The sequence below is a fragment of the Vombatus ursinus genome, unplaced genomic scaffold (assembly GCF_900497805.2).
Source record: "Vombatus ursinus unplaced genomic scaffold, bare-nosed wombat genome assembly UNPS02010219.1, whole genome shotgun sequence".
Taxonomy (NCBI): domain Eukaryota; kingdom Metazoa; phylum Chordata; class Mammalia; order Diprotodontia; family Vombatidae; genus Vombatus; species Vombatus ursinus.
This window is the reverse complement of record NW_020949997.1, coordinates 7,974,758-7,999,400: the sequence shown is the minus strand read 5'-3', so window position 1 is coordinate 7,999,400 and position 24,643 is coordinate 7,974,758. Positions and strand designations below refer to the sequence as shown.

Genomic DNA, 24,643 nt, shown 5'->3' with positions numbered 1-24,643 from the left:
CTACTGCTACTACTGCTACTACTGCTACTACTGCTACTACTGCTACTGCTACTGCTGCTGCTGCTGCTGCTGCTGCTGCTGCTACTACTACTATCTTCACCTTACAAATGAGGAAATTGATGCTTGGAGGAATTGTGACTTGAGTATCTGAGGCATGATTGAATTTAGGTTTTACTGACTTCAAGTCTAGACTTCTGTCCACTATCTACTGCTCAAGTTAAGAATACTTTTGCAAAAGATAAAATTGTTATCTGAAATGGTGTAAAGTTGAAACTCCCCTTCCTTTTAAGCCTAGCTCTGAACAGCTTGGCACAGCTACTAAATACATTGAATTAATGTCCTCTGGCTAGAGCAAACCAAAGAGGAGTGATCTTTCCTCCCTGCTGATGACGCGCTCTTATTTCTCTAACTGGGAACATGCTTCGAGGCTATTATTGTCAAAGAGGTAAAGCATCAACTCTCCTGAAACTAAAATAATTGTATGTAGTGGACTTTCTCCAAAATTGAAGTGGAGAATATTGAATAGCTGCATCCAGCAGGTCAACTACTTAAGGTTATACTTTGCAATACACTCTTATTTGTGGTTCAGTCAGGAATATAGTCCTATGTGAAAAAAAAATTCTATGGGGGGCCATTCCAAGGTACTTTAATGGTTGAGGCAGTTAATGTGCTGCATCAGGACTTTCAGATCCAAATCATTCCCCCTGTGTTATATAGCCCAGAATCCAGGTGTCTTGGACAAGTTCTCGTTTAATAACTTATGCAGATTCAAAGATCTTATTTTTAAGGAAATTGTTAGTCACAGGCAGCTATACACCCCGCACTCATGCAGAAGGGACCTGGTCTTCCATATGCATAAGAATACAGGTAAATCTCCTACATTTTCACAATAGGCTAAAAGTATTGTTCCTCAGAAGGCTGGCAGCTAGACTTTATCTGCCAATGCTACAGACTTTTGAGACTGCAGGTCCTCATCTGCCACAAATTGACTATGTCTGAAGCTCAATTAAAATAACTGATATCTGAGACACATAGCCTAATGGGCACATTAACTATTCATTCCTCTTGAGTATCCATGCTCTATTACTGTGTTAGGTTAGGTCATCAGAGAACCATATACCTGTGCCAAGTTATCTCAGCTCCCCAATGAAATACCTTCATTAACTTATAATTTGATGTTATGTCGTAAAGCTTTTATAGGCGGTCAGTACAAGAAACACTCACTTGAAGAATGAGTCTGTACTCCATGGCCCTTTCCAGATGTGCGTAAGCCAGGGGAACTATCTAGGAGATTTGGTGCTAATAATTCTAGATAATATATTTATGTAGCACTTTAAAGCTTATGAAGCATTTTTACATACACTAGCTCCCTTGAATCCTCTCTTGAGAATTATTTCTGAAAGGGTCCTTAAAAGTAATTTAATCCAATTCCCAGATTTTACAGATAAGGAAACTGAGGCCCAGGGATTTGAACCCAGATCTCCTTATTCTAAATGTAGAATGTTGTTTATTTTACTGCACTGCCCCTTTATCTATAAAGCCTCCTTCACTTTCTAGTTCATTCATGACTTTATAACTTTTGGGTTTTACCAACTTGGACCTTGTGATTGGTTCATCGATTCTACAAATGTTTCTAAATTTAGAGCTATCTCATCACTAGCAAATTTCTACTGCTCTTTCAGCTAATCCCTGTCACTCAGAGCTACTATTTTCCCCTAATGCCTTTATTTCAATATGGCATTACTTTCTTCTTCAGACTTTTGTTGTTTTTTTTCAGTCATGTCTGACTCTTTGTGACCCCATTTGAGGTTTTCTTGGCAAAGATACTAGAGTGGAGCCATTTCCTTCTCCAGCTCATTTTACAAATGAGGAAACTGAGACCAAAAGAGCTAAGTGACTTGCCTAGCGTAATACATTTACTAAGCATCTGAGGCCAGATTTGAACTGAGGAGGATGAGTCTTTCCGGCTTCAGGCCCATCACTTTGTGCATGATGGTGCCACCTAGCAGCCCCCTTCCTAATCCCTACCTTCTCCAACCTACTCTTTACATTGTACATTTTAGAACCACTACCCTTTCAGCTTCAGTGTTTCACCTCTTGGCCATGGCTGAAACCTAGCTTCCACCTGAAAACATCACATCCTTTGTTGCTACCTCCTCCAATTTGTGCTCTCATGTTTTTAGATTTACAAGACCAAGCAGGGGCTAGCATACTCCCTGCTTCCCAGGGCTACTTCTCTACCCTTCCTCTGCACCAATCCTTTCCCTCATAGCTTTATATCATCTGTAAAGCTATGTATGGGGCAGCGAGGTGGTGCAGTAGAGAGTGCTGGGCTTGGAGTCAGAAAGACCTGACCGAATCTGTCTGAAACTTTCTAGCTGTATGACCTTGGGCAAGTCACTGAAACTTTATTTGCCATTGGAAAAGGAAATGGCAAACTGCTCTGGTATCTTTGCCAAGAAAACCCCATGGACAGTATGATCCATAGAGTCATGAAGAGCCAGACACAACCGAAATGATTAAACAACAAAAATCTATGCTTTCTTTTGTGTATTCTCTTCGCTTTCATCTAAGTAACTGATAAAGCTATTGAGAGGCCTGAATTCAAGGACAAATTCCTGGGCTCTCTCTGCTGTCAACCTTCCTTCAGGCTGACATTAAACCCGTAGTGATGACTCTTTGGATCTGGTCATCCATCCAATTCTGAATTCACCTAACTGTGCTATTACTACCTCAGCTGTATCTCTCTGTGTGGTCTCACAAAGATAGAAAGAGGGCCGCTGTCACATTATATGCTGAAATCTAGGTGAACTGTAGCTATAGCATTCTCCTGACCTACCAGTCTAATAATCTTGTCAAAAAAGGAAATGTGGTTGGTTTGGCATGGCCTGTTTTTGAGGAGGTTATGTTGGCTCTTTGTGACCACCATTTCCTTGTTTCCTTCTTTTTTCTTTTGATATTCACTAACTCTCTCTTTAATAACATCACTCCCCAACCCCTGGAGCTAACATTGCCTTGAATTTTGCCAAGAAAACTAATTCAATCTCACTTGCATGTCATCTGTAGACTCTCTTCCCTTTTTGAAAATCAGGATACCATTTGCCATCCTTTAATTCTGGGTCAATTTTTCAATTTTCTACAGTCTTTGAGAGATCACAGATAGTGTTTCAATAATCATATCTACAGGTTCTTTTAGTATCTTACAGTGTCATCTAGGCTTGGTGACTTGAATTCATCAAAGCTCTTTTCTTATCTCTTATTTTAGGTTTTAACTCCTCATTAGCTCTATCTTTTCTGTCCTTTTTAGTCCAAAGGAAAAAATAGAGCCAAAGCAAGAATTAAGTAGTTCTGCCTCCATTCATCTGAAGCAGATGGTTGGTGCAGTGGATAGCACTCTAGACATAGAATCAAGAAGACCTGTTTTCAAATCCTACCTCAGAAACTTACTAATCATGTGATTTTAGGCAAGTCACTTACCCTCTGTTTGTTTCAGATTTCTCATCTGTAAAATGTGGATAGCACCTATCTCTCCCCACTCTCTGCCCCTGGAGTTATGAGGATCAAATTAGATTATTTTAATGAAATTCTTTGCAAGCCTTAAAGGGCTATATAAATGCTAACTATTATTATTTTATCAGTGTCTCGTCTATCCTGAGCAGCAATCCCAACTCTTCTTTCTCCCCCCAAATAACTAAAAACAAAACAAAAAATCCTTCATTTTTCTTTTCTTTAGAATTAGAAACTAGGGGGAATGTCCACCAATTGGGGAATGGCTATGCAAATTTTGGTATATGAATGTGATAGAATATCATCATGTCATAAGAAATTACAAAAGGGATGGATTCAGAGAAGCCTGGGAAGACCTGATGTATGAACTGTATGTATGAACTGATGTAAAGTTAAAATTTCAATACAGGTGATTAAAAATGTAATATAAATTTTTCTTTAAGGTCCAAATCACATGGCATCTCATCTATAAAGTCTTCTCCGATTTCCCACAGTTCCCACATCATTTTGTCAAATTTTTATAATGTTAATATTTTTTTAAAAATTAACTTATGGTATAAAATAAGCATTTTCATAACATAGTAAATTGAAAAGATGATTGCACATGAAACTGCAAATCTATTATGTACAACTTGCTATTCCTTTTAAATATATAATAAAATTATCATGCAAATTATTTTCTTTTTTTTTTTTGGATGTGATGATGATCTGCCTGCAACATCTGTCACCCCATTGATTGCCAGGGTTGATATGACTTTCTAGGTGAGCGTCTCCTTCCTTCTTCCCTAATTCATACGCATCCTTCCCTAAGCGGAGGGCCTCCCCCACAGAGGCATACAGTTCTTTGAGCAAGGGTGTGGGAATAGCTGTACTCCCCTTCTAGAAAAACTCCCAAGATCCATTTATAATAATGCTAATATTAATAATTATGAGAATAGGTGGCTTTATATAATACTTGAAGGTTTTAAAACATCATACATCATACGTCTCACATTTGATCCTCATGACAACCCTGTGAGGTAGGTCTTATTATTAACCCTTTTTTATAGATGAGGAAACTGAGCTTAGAGAAATTAAGCTTAAGATTTGACTGAGTTACAGAGATCCTAAGGGTCTGAGGCATGATTTGAGCCCATGTTATCTTGACCTATCATTTTGGATCTGTTCTTTGTTCTTCCTCTGCTCTACTTTGTATGGCATTTGTATGTATTTTGTGTGGTATTTGGCTGTAATAGCCAATTCCCCTTCTTTTCCCCTTTCCACCTCTCCCATCAGATGACAAATTTCTTCCTGGAGGGAAAAGAGAAGTTACTTTTCATCTTTCTATCTTCAGTGCTCAGTGCCTGCCTTCTTATATACCAGAAGTTTCATAAATCTTTGTTGAATTCAGTCATATTAACTTGTTTTTTGTCTAGTCATGGTTGAAAATGCCACCCACTACATTACCCAATGTTGCTTATACATGGACTCGTCTGATAAAAGCCTTCTAAAACTCAACGTCAGAAAAGAATTAGTCTTTGTAAATGAAATGGTCTGCTTTCTTCTGTCACACAATGGATTGTATCAAACCCAATATGTTTTCTTTTTTTTCATCTTAGCTGCCAAGAAATTCCAAGCTAAATTCAGCACCCATCTGTAGTAAGCAACTCATTTTCCTGACTGGTAACAGCAAATTCTGTTTTCCTTTTCCTTGTTTCTTTCCCCACACGATTTCTCACTTTAATTATCCTGTATTATAAAGCGTTTAAATTTTAAAGATGCTTTAAGTCCATTTTGGAAATAAGCAGAATATATAAATACTTATAAATATATGCATATATGTATATGTCCAGAACAAATATATGCACACACATGTAATATGTGTGTGTATGTATACATACATATCTCTGTATATACATGCATGCCCATACATGCATATGGATGTATATTCACACACACGCACACACACGCACACACACACACACACACACACACTCACTAAAGCAAGCCTTCTCAGAGATGGCTCTTTCTATGTAGTATAAATATAATGAATACTGGAGAGAAATTTTTCTGACTTGGAGAGTATACTTTCAAGGATTTCACTTGGCTATTCAACTTGGCTATTCAACTTGCCTATTTGGGAACCAAGTTGTAGAGCAAGGAGAGCACACCCACCCATTCTGAATTCCTCCCATGGGTGGTATCAGTATTCACCCTGGAAGTTCTACCAGTTATGGGCATTGTTTGCCCTAGTTTTGATGCTTTGTGATATATAAATGATGGTTTAAGATGACAATATTTGCTCACACTCTTCTCCTTTCCTCTTTCGTACTTCAAATGATAAGATCTTTAATGTTACAATGGTAGGGTTATTCTAGTGATACTCATTGTAAAAAAAAAAAAAGGTCATTTGTAGTGACAGAAGATTAGACTTAATACCATCATGTCATATCATGAGAGCAAAACATTGTTTGGTTTTCATTTTAGCATCCCCTGTGCCGAGCATAGTACTTTGTACTGAGTGGGTATTTAGTACATATTGAATTGAATTAAGACTGAATTAGCCAGGATGTGTCAAAGTATTTTAGGAAAATGCCCTCCTTCATCAGGATGGTACAATGGAGAAAAAGCATTGACTTCTGAGTCAGAGAACTCGAGTTCAAATCTTATCTTGGTGGCCTTGGACAAAGCCTCAGTTTTCCTCATCTGTAAAATGAAAGGATTGGAGTAGATGGCTGTTAAGATTCCTTCCAGCTCTATAAATCTGTGATCCTTCGATATTTGTGGGTGTGGAAACTAAGGAACAAAAAAAAAATTTAAAAGACTTAGTTCATTGAGAAAGATGCCATGTTTTCTAGATTTATAAAAATCAAGAAAGGAAGAAGGGAAAGAGAAAAGGAAGAGGAGGGTAGAGCATTTATTAAGTTCTTGCTAGGTGTTAGGCATTATGTTAAGTGCTGTCTATTCAAATACAAAAAGTGAGACAGCCTCTGCCCTCCAGAAATTACATTCTAGCAGAGGAGACAACATATATAGGGGACTAGTGACCATGAAAGGGATTTTTGATCTGGGGAGTGATGTAGATGGTAAGTTGATCCATAGGGACATCAGTTGATATACCCTTCCCAAAAGCCATGGTACTGTTATTTGATTCCTGTGCCTAGAACAAGAGGTAGAAAAAAGGTAAGTGATGCATGCCTTACTACACGGCAAATGGTAGAATGGCCTAGGGGTGCATGACTGATATGGTACCTGGGCTGAGGCTAGTTAGATATAGTAGCCTAGGCAAGTCTGCATTTACTCAGTCATGAATTAAATTGGCTCAGCCTCAAGTTGGAGTTCCCAAGGTACTTATTTTCAATGTTCCTCAAATTTTTGTTTGTCCTTACAACATAAAGAAAGTTCTCTTCTACTTTTCAAAATTTATTCTGAAATGATATATCTACCTAAAGAATGAATTTGGGTGTGGCTTTTTAAAAAAAAATCTTATTCTCTAAGAAGTCAGTGAGGCAAAGTAAAGAGTGTTTATTATTGTTCAATCATTTTGCAGTTGTGTCTAACTCTTCCTGACCCTATTTGGGGTTTTCTTGGCAAAGATACTGGAGTGATTTGCCATTTCCTCCTCTTTTTACAGATGAGATAACTGAGGCAAACAGGGTTAAGTGACTTGCCCATTGTCACAGAGCTAGTAAGTGTCTGAGGCCAGATTTGAACTTAGGAAAAGGAGTCTTCCTGACTCCAGACCTGTAGCTCCATCCACTTCACAATCTGGCTGCCCTAAAAGAGTCTTGGCAACTTGATAAATAGCTGTTTGACCTTGGACAAGTTCCTAAACCTCCCTAGGCCTTAGTTCCTCATCTGTAAAATTGAGGGTATTGGACTAGAAGATCTCTAAGATCCCTTCCAGACTGAAGTCTACATTCCTATGACTGTTTAGGGAGCCCCAGGCTTGCAATTTCATAATTTTTATACATTGAAACCATGGCAAAGTACCACCAAATTAATATTTTTAAGATGATACTTCGAATTGAGGCAGTGACCTTCTAGAGGTACATCATGTATATAACCCAGTTTTTTCATCATAATACAAAATTATAAGTGAGCTTGCAGTGATCTAATAATTAGATGTCACCTATATGTCTGCAAATTTTGATGGCTATCCACACCTGCAATCTTGTAATCAACTCAACTAAAATATAATTGGTGTCTTAACAAGAGGGAAGCTGACTTGAACTCACATTTTTAAAATGGCCTTCATGATTTTGTTGATGAGCTTGGAGTCTTTGCTTAAAAGATCAATAAATGAGCCACTATTCTCATCTCTAATCTGTTCCCTTCTAAAATATCCTTCTTTTTGGTGTTTACACCTAATAGTTTTTCTGTATAAGAGAAGTCTTTCTTGCACTAAGGTCCTCTCTGATGCCTCATCATAATGGAGTTGACTCTGGGGTTCTGAAGGTTATGCCAATAGATCCAGGCTGAAAAGGGTTCCAAAAACGTATAATTGTCATCCTAAGAGCAGCCTCGCTTAACTTTATGAAGACTCAGGCCCACATTAACTGGGAGGTGGTGATGAAATTTTTGGCCACAGTAACTCATAATATCCTTCTATGGAGAACCCTAGGGGTGTGGTCCGTATTGACTGAAGGAATATCCTTGCCAGTTAAATCAATAATTCCATTGAAATAACAGAAATATCATTGATAAGTCTTTCCCCACTTTCCACTCCCCTTAATTTTCATTCTCTTCTTCTGTAGTTCTTCCAGCCAACTTATTCCTTTTATTATGTTTTTCAGAGATATTTCCAGTGAGACTTTGGTCCCAAATGCTGATGATAAAGGACCTAGGAACATTGGCTTCACAGTTAATTAATTACAGGATATAATATTACAGATTGGATTTGTGATTTGTCCTTGGCTTTTTCTGGTATTACTATCTACACAGTAGAATTCCATATTTGTACTACTTTCCTGGATTTGGATATATTACATTTCAGAACATGTCCCCTGAAACAAAAATTATATCTGACAAAAATCTGACATACCATTGTTAGTTTCTGAAGTGGCTAATCCCACCTCTGACATCATGGGCTTGTACTGAGGAAATATGATATGCTATTCACAAATCATCTGTGATTTTAGCCATATAGGAACACTAGGCACCCACTGCTGATTACAACCCATTCATGATAAAGTAGATAAGTCATAGGGAGTTACCTGAGGCATGTGCATCTGAAGCATATGACTTGCACTAGGCTATCCAAGTAGATTTAACCAAAAGAAGGATGTGAGTTCATTCCTTCCTAACTCAAGTCCAGGATTTGATCCACTGCTTGGGACAGCTGGATGGCACAGTGGATAGAGCCCTGGGCCAGAATGAGAAAGACCTGGAGTGAGTTAACATCTGGACTCAGATACTTTCTAGCTTTGTGACCCTGGGCAAGTCACTTAACCTCTGCCTACCTCAATTTTCTCAACTGCAAACTGGGGATAAATACTAGCATTTTTTATTGTGAAGACCAAATGAGATTTATAACTATGAAGACCAAATGAGATTTATAAAGTTCTTACTTAGCCCAGTGCCTGATGCATAGTAGGTGCTTAATAAATGCTTGTTTCCTTCCTTTCTACTTCCTACTCCCTTCTGTTTTCACCATGGTTCTGCATATATTTATCTTGCATTATGCAATAGATATGTTCCTAAAAACCTGCATGTAAATATGATTTTGTAAAAATAAATCATATTTTATTGGCTGTATTTGGGAAGACAATTATTTCAAAGGCTTTTGAAGTAGAATTATTCAATGAATTATTTTATGATTCGTTGAATTTGTAGTGAATTATTCCATAGAGAATCTCCCTGTAGTGAAAATGCAGGGTTTTTTAAATTAATTTTTTATTTGATAAGTTAGCTGTTTTGTATGTTAAGTTTTCTTAAAGACAGTCACCCGGCAATCATGTACATAGCATATATGGAAACATGCATTTAAAAAGCGCCTTTCCTCTAGGTTCTCAAAGTACTTCATAAACTCTTACCTTTTGTATGCTCAACAGGTTCATAGGTGAGAATTAAGTAGCTGCTATCATTGAATGCCTTCTGAGTCATCCTTTTCCTAAGTCTGTGACTGCCCCCACCCCCATTGTACAGAATAAATTGAAATCAGTGAGTCACTGGCAGACGTGGGAAGACATTACAAAATTCCAGGACTTTATCTGTCCCTAACCCCTCCAAATATTTGAGAAGATCTGTTTCATTCATTACAAATTTAAACACACACACACACACACACACACACACACACACACACACACACACACTAAGAAACACTGACTATCTTCTTGAGCAAAAGCAAAGCTGGAAAGGTAAGTCTTGTATCATGCCCTGAAGGGAAAGGGATGGTAGCTTTGTATTTTCAGGTCCTTTCTCCTAATCTCTGTAGGTCCTTTTGTACAATTTCTAACCTTCACAACACTGACCCACGGCTCAACTCTGCTTTGGATGTTTGTGGGCCCTTTGGATTTCACAATTCAACACCTGCAGAGGGTTTTGTTTTTTTTTTAAATTTTTGACAGGAATAACAAGTTCTTGTGAAACTAAAAACAATCTAATACCTAAACTTTCAATCTCATTTGTTTGGGGTCGCAGAATTTTACACCTGAAAGGGATCTTGGGAAGCACCCGGTTCTGCCCCGTAAGTTTAGAGTGCTGTCCTCTCCCCTGTTCCCTCCTCTCTACTCTTCCTTGGTCTCTGTTCCCAGAGCTTCAACTATCTCTCTATGCTAATGACTCCTGAACCTATCCCCTTTCCTTTTATTGAGATTCTATATTTCCCACTGCTTTGTAGACATTTCCACACCCGGATATCTCCTTGACTCTTTAAACTCAAATTTACCTCTTCCCTACTAAACCCAATCTTCCTTCCTTCTGATTTTCCTGTTCATGGCACCACCCTTTCCCTAAGCACATAGACTTAAAATCTTGGGCAGATCTTTGTTTACTTCTCCTCTGTGCCCTCCCATATCCAATCTGCCTTTCTTTTCAGTATTTCTTATAGAGTCTCCCTTCCATTCACTCCCTCTGCTAGTATCCTACTTTAAACACATTGCCTCTTACTTAGGATATTGTAACAATTGTCTGCCTTCCTGCTCTGCTTCTGTGCACTCTCCTTCACGTTGGCACCAGGATAATTTCTTTAAAGTATCAGAATGCTCATGTCACTTCCCTGATCAAAAACCTTCAATGGCTCCGATTGCCAAATGAATAAAGTCCAAATGCCTTAGTTTGATGCTCATGGGTCTCCCCAGTCTTGTACCATCCTAACTTTTCAGCCTAATCTCCATTCCTTCTAACAAGAACATTTGACTCCAATTAACCTGGCACATTCTCCCTTTACCAAATTGTATTATGCTTTTCTACCACCACCTTTACTGCTGGCATTTCTCTACCTGGAAGGCTTCCTTCCTCCTCCATCTGGATCCGTCCTTCCCATCCTTTAAGACTCATTCCAGGTTCTCTTTCCTCTCCAGGGCCCTGTATTTCATCCCTCTGGTTCTTAGTTTATAGCCCAGTATGGTACCCTATAATGTAAGACCCACTGTGAGACCCATTCCTGTTGTGGCCTCTCTGCCACATGCTGTAGAGACTCAGAGTCGCAGAAGAAAGACACAAAGTACAATTCAGACATTTATTGGCATCTTGACCAACTTTCCCAAGTTGCTTTGGGCTGCATCAGCTCCTCATGTGGACTTAGTCTGTTCCTCTTCTAGCCACAGCACATTATATTCATAAACCTTTTCCCTCTCCCCTGTACACTGTACAGAGGAATCCCTCTGCCATATTTCATATTTCAGCATAATGTAAATCCTTCCAGTAAAATTTCAGTTCTTTGAGAACAGATGTGTTTGTTTTTTTTTTTTTTGGACAAGGCAATTGGGGTTAAGTGATTTACCTGGAGTCACACAGCTAGTAAGTGTTATATGTCTAAGGTGGGATTCGAACTCGGGTCCTCCAAGGCTCCAAGGCCAGTGCTCTATCCACTGCACTACCTAGCTGACTCTTCTGGTTTTGTTTTTGTATTTGATTCTCCACCATGTAGACAGTGTCTACCAAATAGCAGGTGTGTAATAAAGTTTATTGGATGAATGAATGAGTAAAGGAATGGATGAATGAATGAATGAATGAATGAATAAATATCCTTCCCCTGGGTGTCCTGTTTCCTTGATTATGAAAAGGATGCTTTTGTTCTTTGCTCTCATTACTCAGTCATTAACAAGCCTCGGCATATTCTTCCCTGTCAGGCAAAAGTCAGTTCTCCTAGAATTCTTCACCCACAGATTCACAATGAAGTAATGCTGTGCTCTTTTAGTCTGGTCATGTATTCAGGGGCTACTGCCACCTTCTATGGTCTGGTTGCCAGGGAATTTCCTCCTTAACAATTCACAAGCTTTTCCCTAACTCTGAATATATGCAAAGCATGATGTTACGTGATGGGGACATAAAGTCAAAATAGAAAAAAGACCCTGCCCTCAAGAAGCTTCCATTCCATAAGGAGATACAACATTTACAAAGAGTAGTAACTATAGGATAGTCTTTGACACCAGGCAGGTTGTCAGCCTTTTTGACACTTAGCACAAGCTGCCTGTTACCACTGGCATTTTTATAGAAAAAATATTTCACAGTCAACTGGACATAAAACTAATGAGAGATAAACATGGCTTGTTAAAAAGTTCTAAGTAGATTTGCATAGCAGATTTGCAGTTTCATGTGCAATCATCTTTTTTATTGTAGTGTGTTATAGAAATGCTTGTTTTATTCCATAAATTAAAAATAAAATTAGAGAAGTTATAAGAGAATAAGGGGATGGACTAGTGGTTCAAGAAGCTATCTGAGAATTCTAAGACCAGCATCCTCTTCTGAGCTCTGTAAACATCTCTTTTACATTCTTGGAAAAGCTCCAATTTTCCATTTGTAAAATAGCAGTTCTAATCGCCAGTATAAACTCTGTCTCACAGGTGGGAACATAGGGTCACAGAAACTAAGAAATACAAGTGATCTTTGAGAGGTGGAATGATATAGTGGCTAGTAGGCTGTAGTTGGAATCAGGAGTACCTGGGTTCGAATTCTACCTCTCATATTTATTTGCTGTGTGATCTTGGGTAAGTTACTTAATCTCTCGGAGCCCCATTTGTAAAATGGAGATGATCCTAGTACCTACCTTATTGGGTTGTTATGTGGATTAAATAAGATAATATATATAAGAAATTTTGCAAACCTTAAAGTATTATGTAAATGGTAATTAAGATTGTTTAGTCAGACTTCTCATTTTATAGATGAGGTAACAAGGTCTGAGAAATGAAGTGATTTTCCCCAAGATTATATAAGGAGTAAATGGCTGGGCCAGGAATTGCATGTAGGTCTCCAATTCCAAATTCAGGCATGTGGTGAGATTCTAAAAAGTAGTACTTACTGACTTTTTGGAGGGGAAAAAGTGCTAGATCCAAACAAATACTGGCCTTAACACTATGTAACTTTGGACAAGTCACATAATCACTCTGGGCCTCAGTTTCTCCATTTATAAAATGAGATGGTTGTACTAGCTGGCCTCAAACATTATAATACTTCCACTTCTAACATGATATACTATAATATACCTCCATTTCTAACACTATAATCCTAGGAATTTCTGTGAGTTGCATTTACCATGAAGAGAGTACACAGCTCAGCAAGTATTGTTCTGATGTATATAATGTCACTTTGGAGAAAGTGGGGGGTAAGAAGTGGCTTTTACTTTGAAAGTTGGAGATGACTGTACACTGGAGGACCATGGAATTCCTACAGTCTTCTCAGATCTCTAGAGGTTCTGAGCTACCTATAAAACAAGGATACTTGAATTCTGTTGATGACGGGATCCTGTTCTGCATTGGAGATATTGAGATTTCTTCATATTGACTTTTCTATCCAAAGACATAGTGGGTCAATTGTGCTGGTCGTGCCGTGCACTCTCCTCCTATAAGAAGCAGGCTGCCAGGGTCATACTTACCAGTCTTCGGAGCCCACCCGGATAAACACAGAGACGAGCCGATCAGGAGGTGCAAACACTTGAGCTTTATTCAGAGGCCATCACAGCAAGGCCAAGCAGGAAAGCAAGAGCAAGAGAGCAGGAGCAAGAGAGAGCGAGCTCCGACCCCTACCGCCCCTATATACCTTCCTAGCCCCTCCTCCTCAGCCCGCCTACCAGTGAATGATTGTAGGATCAGATACCGGAAGGGGATGTCTGGGGTTAGCGCTGCACCTAGGGAGAGGACGTGACGCAGGAGGCTAGGACTGGATACAGGAAGGAGACGTCTGGGGTTAGCGCTGCACCTAGGGAGAGGACGTGACAAAGGGAGCTCGTTCTCTGCTGTCCCACTCCCACGGGGCACAGCCCCCTGCCTCAGGAGCACATGCTCCGGCTACTTCCCCATATCCTGTTCCTACCCCAGTTCACCACAACTCCACATGACACAGCCCCCTGCCTTGGGAGCGTGAGCTCCGGTTACTTCCTAATATCTTGTCCCTGCCCCATCTTGCCACAACCTCCACGTGGCACGTAGCCAACATCAGACAATCCCTCACAGTCAATCACTGCATCTAATTTGCAGTGAGGTAGAGAAGGAAAAGCATTGGCTCTGGGGGTCAGAGGACCAGTGTTCAAGCCTTTCCTCTGATGCTTACTGCCTTTGTGACCTGGGGCAGATCATGTAACCTCTGTGGGACTCAATTTCCTCAACTGTAAAGTGAGGGGATTTAACTCAGTGGCCTCAAAGTTCCTATCCAGATCTAGATTTCTTCAATCTAACTAAGAGGAGAGAGTTGAACTAAACAAAAACAACAAAAGAAATTATTTGATTGACATCATTCCTTGAGGTAGGAAGGAAACTATTGAAAACTTGATGTGCTGTGAGGAAACTTGGACAAACCTAGGGAAACCTCATTAATATAGTGGGACCTTTCCTTGCCCAGTCTTTGTGAGATAAAGATTTGGTTCTCCATGGGGAGAGGGAGTTGGATGGCCACTTTGTTTTCTAAGGGGCAGTATAGAATGGTGTAAAGTAGTCTCAATTTGAGGATAAAAGTCTTGGGTTAAAATCCTGATGCTACCATTTATTTCTTGTGTGATCTTGGGCAAATTATTTCCTTTCATTGGCCTTTAGTTTTCTCATATGTAAAATGAAAGGAAGTGAACTAAAAGTCCCCCATTGCCCCCCAGGTCCCTTCTGATACTGTATGAATGGTCTCAAACAATGTGTGTGTGAATGTCTTTTTGGAAGCTTAATGAGAATCCAACCAAGTGGGTTGTTTGAAAGGCAATATGGTGTGTTAGGAAGGGGGTGCTCTGGCCTGGGGTTAGGTGGACTGCTTGATTCTGAAGTTAACTTTCAACAGGTTACTTCCTTTCACTAAACCTCAGTTTCCTCATCTGTAAAATGAGGGAGATAGATAACAGAATCACAGAACATTAGAAATAGAAAGAACTGAGAGAAATGATTATTTCTTCCTCATATTATAATCAATTATTGAATCAGGACCAGGATTTTTTCAGAAGCCAGTAGGTTGTTCAGTTTCTGAAGGATGTTGCTGATAATGAGATTGAATTAACTTTCTGCTTAATCCTGTTCAGACCCCACACAACTTTACAGGGAATTTAATCTAAGATGGGGAAGTCCATTGTGCTCTACATAGGTTTGGGTGGGGATAAATTCTTTGATTAGATTGCTCTAGTCTGGGTAATGTAAATGGCATAATTAAAGTTACATTCTCCCAGCCTCTTATTAGAAGGGGTCCATTTCATTGTAATATTCATTCTCTCTCATTACTTGTTAACCAATCAGAGTTGATCACCATCCTCAGGAACGCCCACTCTTTGAAGGCTATATAAACTATAAGCCCACCATTATGATTCATCTTTGGCATTTGAGAGTGTCACTGACCCATTTTATTGGTAATATGCTAGAATTATTAACTAAAATTATTAATTACCTAGAAATTATGTCTCTGGAACTTTTTGAACATCACAGAGTCTAAGAAGTCATCTAGCCCAGCTCCTTCATTTTACAGATGAGAAAACTGAGACCCAAAGACGGGAAATAACTTGACTAAATGGAGTTTCAGAGTCAGACAGGCCACCCCAAACCCAGATTATAGTTCTTTCCAGTCCACCATGTGACCTCTCAAACAGTCCAAATGGCTTAGCACCAGCTTAAGTTCCAAAAAGACATTCTAGTTCTTATCCAGGTTTCCCCATATCTTGTTATACAGGTCGTAAGTGGCAGGGCTTCTGACTCTAAGTCCAAAATCTGTTTCATTAAACGATGTTTCAGCCTGCCTGTTGCCCCAACGTTTTGTGAGTCTGTGCCTTTTCCAATTGGAGTTATTTTCAATTTTTTTTGAACTAAAAACAGATAGCTTATTCCCAGCATGAGGCTACCACATTTTCCAATAACTGTGGGGAGACATATTTTCATGATATTTTGTGAAAGATTATTTGTCAATTTGCTTAAATTCAGATTTTACATTGAGAAACTCCTGGAAACCAATGTATTGAACCTTTGTGTTGAGGATGATCAGTAGAGTTTGTTTACTGATCGTGGTCTGATCCAGTTTTAAGAGTCCACGAGGCCCTTACCCATATACACCCTGAGTGAAATTGGACCAGAATTGAATCCATAGAGTTGAGTCCTTGCTAAGAATTTTTGGAAATGAATGCCCTCTGGTTTCTATTGTAAGCCCTTCATTTTTCCCAGGGCCAGCCAATTTTCCTTGATGACCCAAGACTTCCCTTAGAGTCAGAACACTGCTGTAGGGAGTTTTTCCAAAGTGGTTCTGCCTTTTCTACCACATTTTTTTTTCTTTCTGCTTCTCACAGTGGTTTTTCATTCCACCCTTCAACACCCCCACCCCCACCCCTAGTTGCTGATTTGTAGTCTTCCCAAGCAAGAAGGTGCTGGGTAGAGGCTGCCCTGTTTTCTGTGAGAACTGATCAGTGTCTTTTGAAGAAGGCAGTTGGCTACTACTGTGGAAGTATTTTAGTGACTGTGGAGCGTGGGAAAATATCCCTTTGTTGGCAGAGCAATGAACTTGTCATGTAAACTAACTGATATATCCAAGGAAAGGGACAGTATTTCCGGCTGTTTGTTCCTTTCTATTGATGGGTGTAGGAGCAACAGGAATGGAAATAACCCAAGGTAAGAATCTTTGCAGGCTCCCAGAGTAACTCCTTTCATGTGGGGGATTCCCTCTGGGTTAGCAAAGCATTTATCACCACTCTTGGAGAGTTGTTAGAATTTGCCTCACTTGGGTTAAGGCTTTACTCCCTGGATTGTTTTCTCACCCACAGTTTGAGAGAAACACAGATTATAAAGTGTTTTCTGGTGTAATTCTATAGGTTGTGCTTTCTGCCTTGAGGGACAGTCATTAAATTCGGTTTTGTTGTAAATGATGTATTACTAGAGGTGCTGAACTGAAATCCTCTTTCAGATATTCAGGGAAAATAACACTATAAAAAATGCATGCACATTTACCATGTAGACTTGAAGGTATCATGCCCCATAAGAAAGCTGAGTGTATGAAGAAAAGAGGGAGACAGCAGGGGCTGAAGAACTGCCAGGACAAATGTACACACTCCCTTTTGTCTTGCTTTTCCTCTGTGCTCTTTGTCAGGCACCTGATTTTGAGTACCTTTCTCTTCTTACAAGAAATCAGGGTCAAACTCTCACTGTATATCTTCTCTCAATGTAAACCTGGATTTAGAAAGGGCATGTGAAAAGTATTCACCTTATCACGTGAAAAACTTGGGAGGTCAGTTGGATCCCTTTGCATGTAGACACTGTGGATCCTGTACATAAAAATTTTATGTGTCTATGCATAAACCTGAAAGGAATGTATGCCCTTTCTGGGGATTAAATCAGGGTCAAGTGGGGGTCCAGTTATCTCTCCCTCTCAGCCTTCGTTTTTTCCCTTCCTACTCTTTTATAAGCTTACAGCCTATGTTTTCTCTTTCTGTGTATAAATTTATTTATTTTTAAGACTCTTTTCTGTGACCCTTAATAAAATATATGAGTTTGGCAAAAGACTGGAATGTTGGCACCAAGTAAGCCAGTTTATCTAAATAAAGGAAGTAGAATATGGAGTTTATATTTATCCTGAGGCTACCATTTATATGTTTAAGTAATCAAACATTGGTCAAACCAAAACAGAGTCCTGTCTGAGGAGGGAATCCTCCATTAGGGGAAATCAATTATACATCATATAGCATTTTTGAACAGCAGCCTCATCATTAATTTTTTTTTTTAGCACAGTGCCTGGAACACAGTAGGCATTTAATAAATGTTGATTGATTGATTGGTTGTATGACCTTTCAACTCTATCAGTAAAATGCTGAAATTATTTTTCCTTTGGAATGTACCTCTCAGTGATTAGAAAGTTGATGAATTTGTCCTTTGATGACAAATAATGTACTTGTCATTTAACTGATGGCCACTGTCCTTGCTAGCACATTAAAAGATAATTTCTAAGGCACCTTATATCTCTAGATTCCACGACAGTACAATAATAATTTATATTTATGTTTTCTGTTATTCCCAGAGTTGATTGTTAGGTCTGCTTTTTGTTTGCTTTAATACCTCTTTAATGTGCTAAGAGATTCTTAAGAGGAAGGAAAAATAAACTATTAAAATTGAGACTAGAATGAGCAATGCAGGGATAACCTAGCTCTGAAATGAGCAGTGATGGCTTTTCTTCTTGTTCTTTTTTCTTCTTCTTTTGCTCATCCTTTCTCCCAATTTCTTTTAATATACTTTGTCCTTCTGCTGTCTGCTTTTTATCCTGTCCTGTTTCCCTTTACTTTTTCTTTTTTCTCCCTGCTACTAGGGTTTCTGCTCCAGATCCTGCTTCTCCTTTTACTTTACCCTTCTTCTGCTTCTGCCCCTGCTTCTGTTTTAATTTTCCCTCCTATTATTCTGCTTTTGATTTTCCTCCTGTTTTTTCTGCTTTTGATAATTTTTTGATTCCTTCTGATTCTCTTTCTCGTGAAGTACATGTAAGCTCCTACCCACCCTAATGAATTGAGTCCTCTACATCTACCCTTAGAGTTCTCAAAGTAGTCCTGGGTCATTGAGGGGATGCCCTTCTAATACTATAGCTCATGAGCCCCCACCAGTGTGATTCCTCTATAATTTTTCATTGATTTCAATTAGCTAACTAGACTATATTAGCTTTTAGAATAAGTATTTACTAAGATGTTATAGGAAAAACAGTTGATGCAAAACATCCTCTCCAACAAAGTCTATAATACCTGCACCCATCAGTACATGGGGACCAGAGTAAAATGGATTCAAACTTAGAGAGCCCATGTGGCAAAGGGGTAACTCAGAGCTCCTAGAAGGGCTTTGCTAGAGTTCTCAAGACATTCCCCTTCGATATGGTATAGCTTTTCTGCTGGCCTCTTTGTAGAGCCTTGAATCTGCTTTCCTGTTATCATCCACTTTATCCTTGAATCCCAAGGCAGATGCTTCTGTAAATGGTTCTGGGGGCACTGCTAGGATGCTGGTGGGAGTATGGAAAGTCCCAAATCCTCCAAATTCTTTGAAGCTCACAACATCTTCCTCTGACCTATGTGTTTGGGGGAGGGAAAAGAAACTAATACATGAAAAAAATCCTTCAGCCAATCCAAACTGTGACTCTATGTTGCATCTAGAGAGGTGTATCTAGGCCTTGTTTCCACCTAGTGAACAATCAAAATGTGTTCTCATCTGATAAATATATCAGGACTAAGTGAGGTGGAATGATTCTAACTCTACTCTTATATTCTCACAGTCACACCTGTCTCCTCACAAAAATAACAATGGCTGATATTTGTACATAGACAACTATGTTTGGAATTTTTGTTAATACTATCCCCATTTTATGGATGAGGAAACTGAGCCTCAGAAGATTAAATGATTTACTCAAGTTATACAGCTAGTAAATAGCTATTTGCAAGGATTCACAGACACCACGTTCAGCATTCTTTTCAGTGATGATGAACATGCATGGCTGCTTTTTATCTGACAGATATATATATATATATATATATATATATCTGAATTATATGAAATGCTTTGTGTAGTGGGTATCCCAAAAGTCTTAGTGCTGTTTCAAGATATAATAAACTTGAAACAGCACTAAGATTTTTTTGGGACAACTTTTCTGTTTGGAATTTGTGTATTTGTTTCAAATGTCTGAAAAATAACTTGGAATATGACTGGTGTAAAATGTTTAAAAATTAAAATGGGGTTATAAGTCCCTTCTATAGGAGAAATAGGTATATTAAAGTAGTAGAAGAGTCATGCTTTCTTTGGCACACAGGGCACACTTCTATATCTCCTGATGACATGATATACATCATAATGTGTTAGAATCAATTTTCCTGCAGCAACATCAGATTAAACTCTCTTTTGTTCCTCTGATAATCTCTTCTCATTTGAATATGAATGTATTTAGCACCTACTACTTGCAAGACACAGGGAAGCTAGCTCAGTGGATAGAGTTCTAGGCCTCTAGTCAGGAAGACTCGGCTTCCCTGAGTTCAAATCTTGCCTTAGATACTTACTAACTTTGTGATCATGAGCAAGTCACTTGACCCTGTTTGCCTCAGTTTCTTCATCTGTGAAATGGTCTGGAGAAAGAAATGGCAAACCCCTCCAGTTTCTTTGCCAAGAAAACCCCCAATGGGGTCATAACTGAAAAACGACTAACAACAACGTTTGCAAACAGGATGCCAGTAACTGTGGATACAAAGACAAAAATGAAACTGTCCCTGTCCTTAAGGAACCTACATTCTTCAGAAGGGAAACAACATGTACACAGATAAGAATACATAAAATACACGTTGTTGTTGACTCATTTCAGTCATGTCCAATCCTTTGTGGTCCCATTTGGGGTTTTCTTGGCAAATACTGGAGGGGTTTGCCATTTCCTTCACCAGCTCATTTTGCAGATAATTGGGCAAACCGAGTTAAGTGATTTGCCCACTGTCACACAAGTAGTAAGTATCTGAGGCTGGATTTGAACTCAGGTCCTCCTGATTCTAGGGCTGGCACTCTATCCCCTGTGCCACCTAGCTGCCCCATAAAATACATACAAGGCAAATAAAAAATATTTTGAAAGTGGGGCCCTAATTACTTGGGGAATCAGAGGTTGGTATTTGAGCTAAGCTTTGATGAAAGTTAGAAATTCTGGGAGGCAAGGGTGAGAAAAGAATATATCCCAGGTTTGGAGGCAGGAGACAGACTGCTGTATAGGGGGAGCAGCAAGTGTAAGTTACTAATAATTCCTAAATATTCCTCGAGACTTGTACAGTTTTTTAAGTAATAAAATATTTTGTTGTTATTTGTTGTTCACATACAATGTGAAGAATTAAGCATAAATGTCAGATTGCTTTGAACTTGGATATGGGTAGCTATATATGTTTACCTAAACTTTTTTTTTCAGATTTTATTAATTTATTTATTTTTAGTTTTCAACATTCACTTCTACAAGATTTTGAGTTCCAAATTTTCTCCCCATCTCCTCCCTCTCCTAACCCCAAGAGAGCATGCATTGTGAATATCCCTTCCCCTAATCTGCCCTCCCTTCTATCCCCCTCCTTTTTTTCCCTTCCCCTTCAATTTCCCTGTAGGGCAGGATAGATTTCTATACCCCATTGCCTGTATATCTTATTTCCCAGTTGCATGTGAAAACAATTTTTAACATTTGTTTTTAAAACTTTGGGTTCCAAATTTTCTCCCTTCCTCCCTCCCCGCCCACGCTCATTGAGAAGGCAAGCAACTCGATACAGGTTATATATGTGTGGTCATGCAAAACACTTCCATAGTAGTCATGTTGTGAAAAAGTAAGTACATTTCCCTTCATCCTATCCCACCCCCCATTTATTCTATTCTCTTTTGACCCTCTTCAGAAATGTTTGCTTCTGATTACCCCTCCCACAATCTCCCTTCTCCTCTATGATCCCCCCCACCTCTTATCCCCTTTCCCCCTATTTTCCTGTAGGGTAAGATAGATTTCCATACCCAATTGAGTATGTATGTTATTCCCTCCTTAAGCCAAATCCAATGAGAATAAGATTCACTCATTCCCTCTCACCTTCTCCCGTTTCCCCTCCACTATGAAGAGAGGCTTGTACATTTTTAAAAGACATATTTTTTTCTAACCACCCTCAATCCTCCTTCTCCCCTCTTTAAAAAAAAAAACCCTTCAAATACAAATTAGTAGCATTTCAGGCAGCCTTAAGAAAAAACTGGAAACGTTCAGACAATATGAATAAAGATACTGTGAAGGGTGGGTGGTGGTCAAGAGAGCTCTGAATAAGAATTAGCCACTAATCAATTTCATTAAACTAGTCCTTACTTTTTTTCTTTGTAAATTTTTTTTATTTTAAACTTAAATACAAAATGAGAAAAGGAAAAAAAAAAAACATTGCCATGTACATGGGAGACCATAAGAGAGGATTCAATATAAAACAATAAATTTCCCTATCAAGAAAATCTATATAATAAATACTACACATTGTTTTCAAAGCTGCCCAGTTTTGTTTCCTTGTTGGTTTTCTTTTGTTCTCTGCTGTGCACCTTTTACTCTATTTTTCCCCCTTCTTCCCTCTCCCCCCCCCCCCCAAAGAAAGCTACAATTAAGCATGGATATATATATATGTATATATGTATATATATGTATATTATATATATATATATACACATATACATAGATATCTGTAAACATACACATATATACACTCATCCACATACATGTAAGACCATACTAGGCTTATTTCCATTATGCTTATTTTCTCCTATCATCTGCTTCTCTGAAGGTGGATAGTATCTTCCTTCATAAGTCTAAGTTTTTCCATGTTGCCCTAAATAAACCAGCTCATCATTTCCTACAACATGACAATATTCCAACCCAATCACATCCTATCTGAGAGACTGTCTATGAAAGTTTTTTTTTCCTCCTATAATCTGCATTCCTTCTATTCTTGGCTACATAGATTTTATTTATACAAGAAAATTTAATTTAAAATAATTGAAATTACCCTTTTTCATACTTCAACATTGGTCTTACCTTATAATATAGTTTAAGGTCTGATACTGCTGAATGTACTTCCTTTGCATCTTTTTTTCCCTGGTTTCTTTGAAGTTCCTGAACTTTTGTTCTACTATATGAACTTTCTTATTATTTTTTTAACTCAGTAAAATATTTTTTTAGTAATTTAATTGGGATGACATTGGATAAATAGATTAGTTAGGTAAAAATGTCATTTTAAAAATTATATTGGCTTTACCTACCCATGAACAATAAATATTACTTCAACTATTTAGATCTGAGTTTATATTAAAAGTGTTTTATGTTTATGTTTATGTTTATATAGTTCTTGTGTCTGCTTTGGCAGTATGTGCTCAGGTATTTTATGCCGTCTAGATGTTTTAAATGGTCTGAAACAATATGAATAATATTAGGTACACATAGTATAGTTTCTCTGTTTTTCACTTTTGATTAAATATATTTTAACTTTGTCTGAGATCATGATTACTACCTCTCCTTTTTTTACATACTGAATTCTACTCCTGCCCTTTATTTTATCTTTGTGTATATCTCACATGTTTATAATGTTTCCTAAAAGCAACATATTGTTGAATTCTACTTTTTAATCTGCTATCCATTGCCATTTATGGTTAATTTACTTGTTAAATTTCTTGTGTATTTTCCTCCTTCCTATTTTTCTTCACTATCATTCTCACCCTATTTACCCTATCCTTCCTCTGCTTTACTTCTACCTGCTACCTTGCCCTCCTATTCCTTAACCTCCCCACTCCTCTAAGAGTCCCTCCCTTATCCTTCCCCTCCATTCCCTTGTCCTCTTATTTCTTTCTCAACTTAGACTTTTACATCCTTCTAGACATATATGTTGTTCCCTCTTTAACTCATTCCCAGTGAGAATAAGGGTCTAGCATTATCCGCCCTCCCCTACTAGCTTCTTTTGTATCATTTTTTCCTTTTATGCTTCATTTATGTGAGATAATTAGTCCTTTTTATCTCTTCCTACATAGTTTTTTTTAGAATCACCCCATCATACTCAGCTCAGCCCACAACTTTCTTTTTTTTTTCCACAACTTTCTTTCGAACTACCAAAATAATGATGACAATCATAGGAGTACTGCTAATATTTTCACATGTAGGAAATAAACAATTTGACCCTATTGAGTCTCTTATAATTGTTCTTTAATGTTTACTTTATATTGATCCTGAATATTATATGTCTAAATTTCCCTTGAGTTCTGGGGGGTTTTGAAACAAAGAATCTGAAAGTCTTTGAGTTCATTAAATGTCCATTTTTTTTCCATCCAGGATTATAGTTAACTTTGCTGAGTAAGTTACCCTTGGTCATAACTGGTCATAGCTTTTCAAGGATTTTTTTTTTCCTTGATGACTTCAGAACTCCTTGATTCTCTGAAAGTTCCAGGATTTTTTTTTCCTACTGTAGCTTACATGGCTCCAATGTAGAGGGCTCCGAAAGTGAGAAGATGTAGGGGCAATATAGCTATTTATAAGTATGGATCATATGAATGCTAGGGGTCAATAAGCTGGGGACTGCTTGTGGTATTTGAGAATGGTCATAACCAGTCCAACTATGTCACCACACAGTCATTGAATTTATTTCTTTGTATGCACGTGTGTGTGTGTGTGTGTGTGGAGGGGGAGAAAGAGATAAGGAGGGAGAGAGAGACAGAGACAGAGAGAGAGAAGGTTTTTGCATGATTTTTGTCTTCTGGTGCTATTGTAGTCTTGTCACTGAGACTGCCTTCTTCCTACATGTAATAGAAAGAACAATTGTTTTCAAGACAGAAACTACCTTTGTTTTGAGCGCTGTTAAACAGTGTGAACAAGTCAGAGAATGCATAGCTCTTATTCCTTTTTGAGAGCCAGCGATTGAAAGAAATGGCCACTCATTTAATGGAACTCATACGTGAAGATAAATTCCTTCTACAACAGACCTGAGAATTGGTCATTCAGCCTTTGCTTGGAGACCTCTAGGGAGGGGAAAAACCACAATATACCATTTCATTTTTGGATCGTTCCAGCAGTT

General features: G+C 38.4%; 1 long non-coding RNA gene across 6 annotated transcripts in view; it reads left to right on the top strand.

The window, feature by feature from the left end:
* Window positions 1–24,643, top strand: part of LOC114037096 — an 813,500-nt gene that overhangs the window by 270,971 nt on the left and 517,886 nt on the right. For 5 of the 6 annotated variants that reach the window (XR_003568414.1, XR_003568416.1, XR_003568413.1 and 2 more), the window contains exon 1: window positions 16,638–16,709. The exons of the other annotated variant lie outside the window; for it this stretch is intronic. This is a non-coding gene — a long non-coding RNA (uncharacterized LOC114037096). Of the gene's footprint in view, window positions 1–16,637; window positions 16,710–24,643 lie in introns of those variants that run through there. 6 annotated transcript variants of the gene reach the window in all.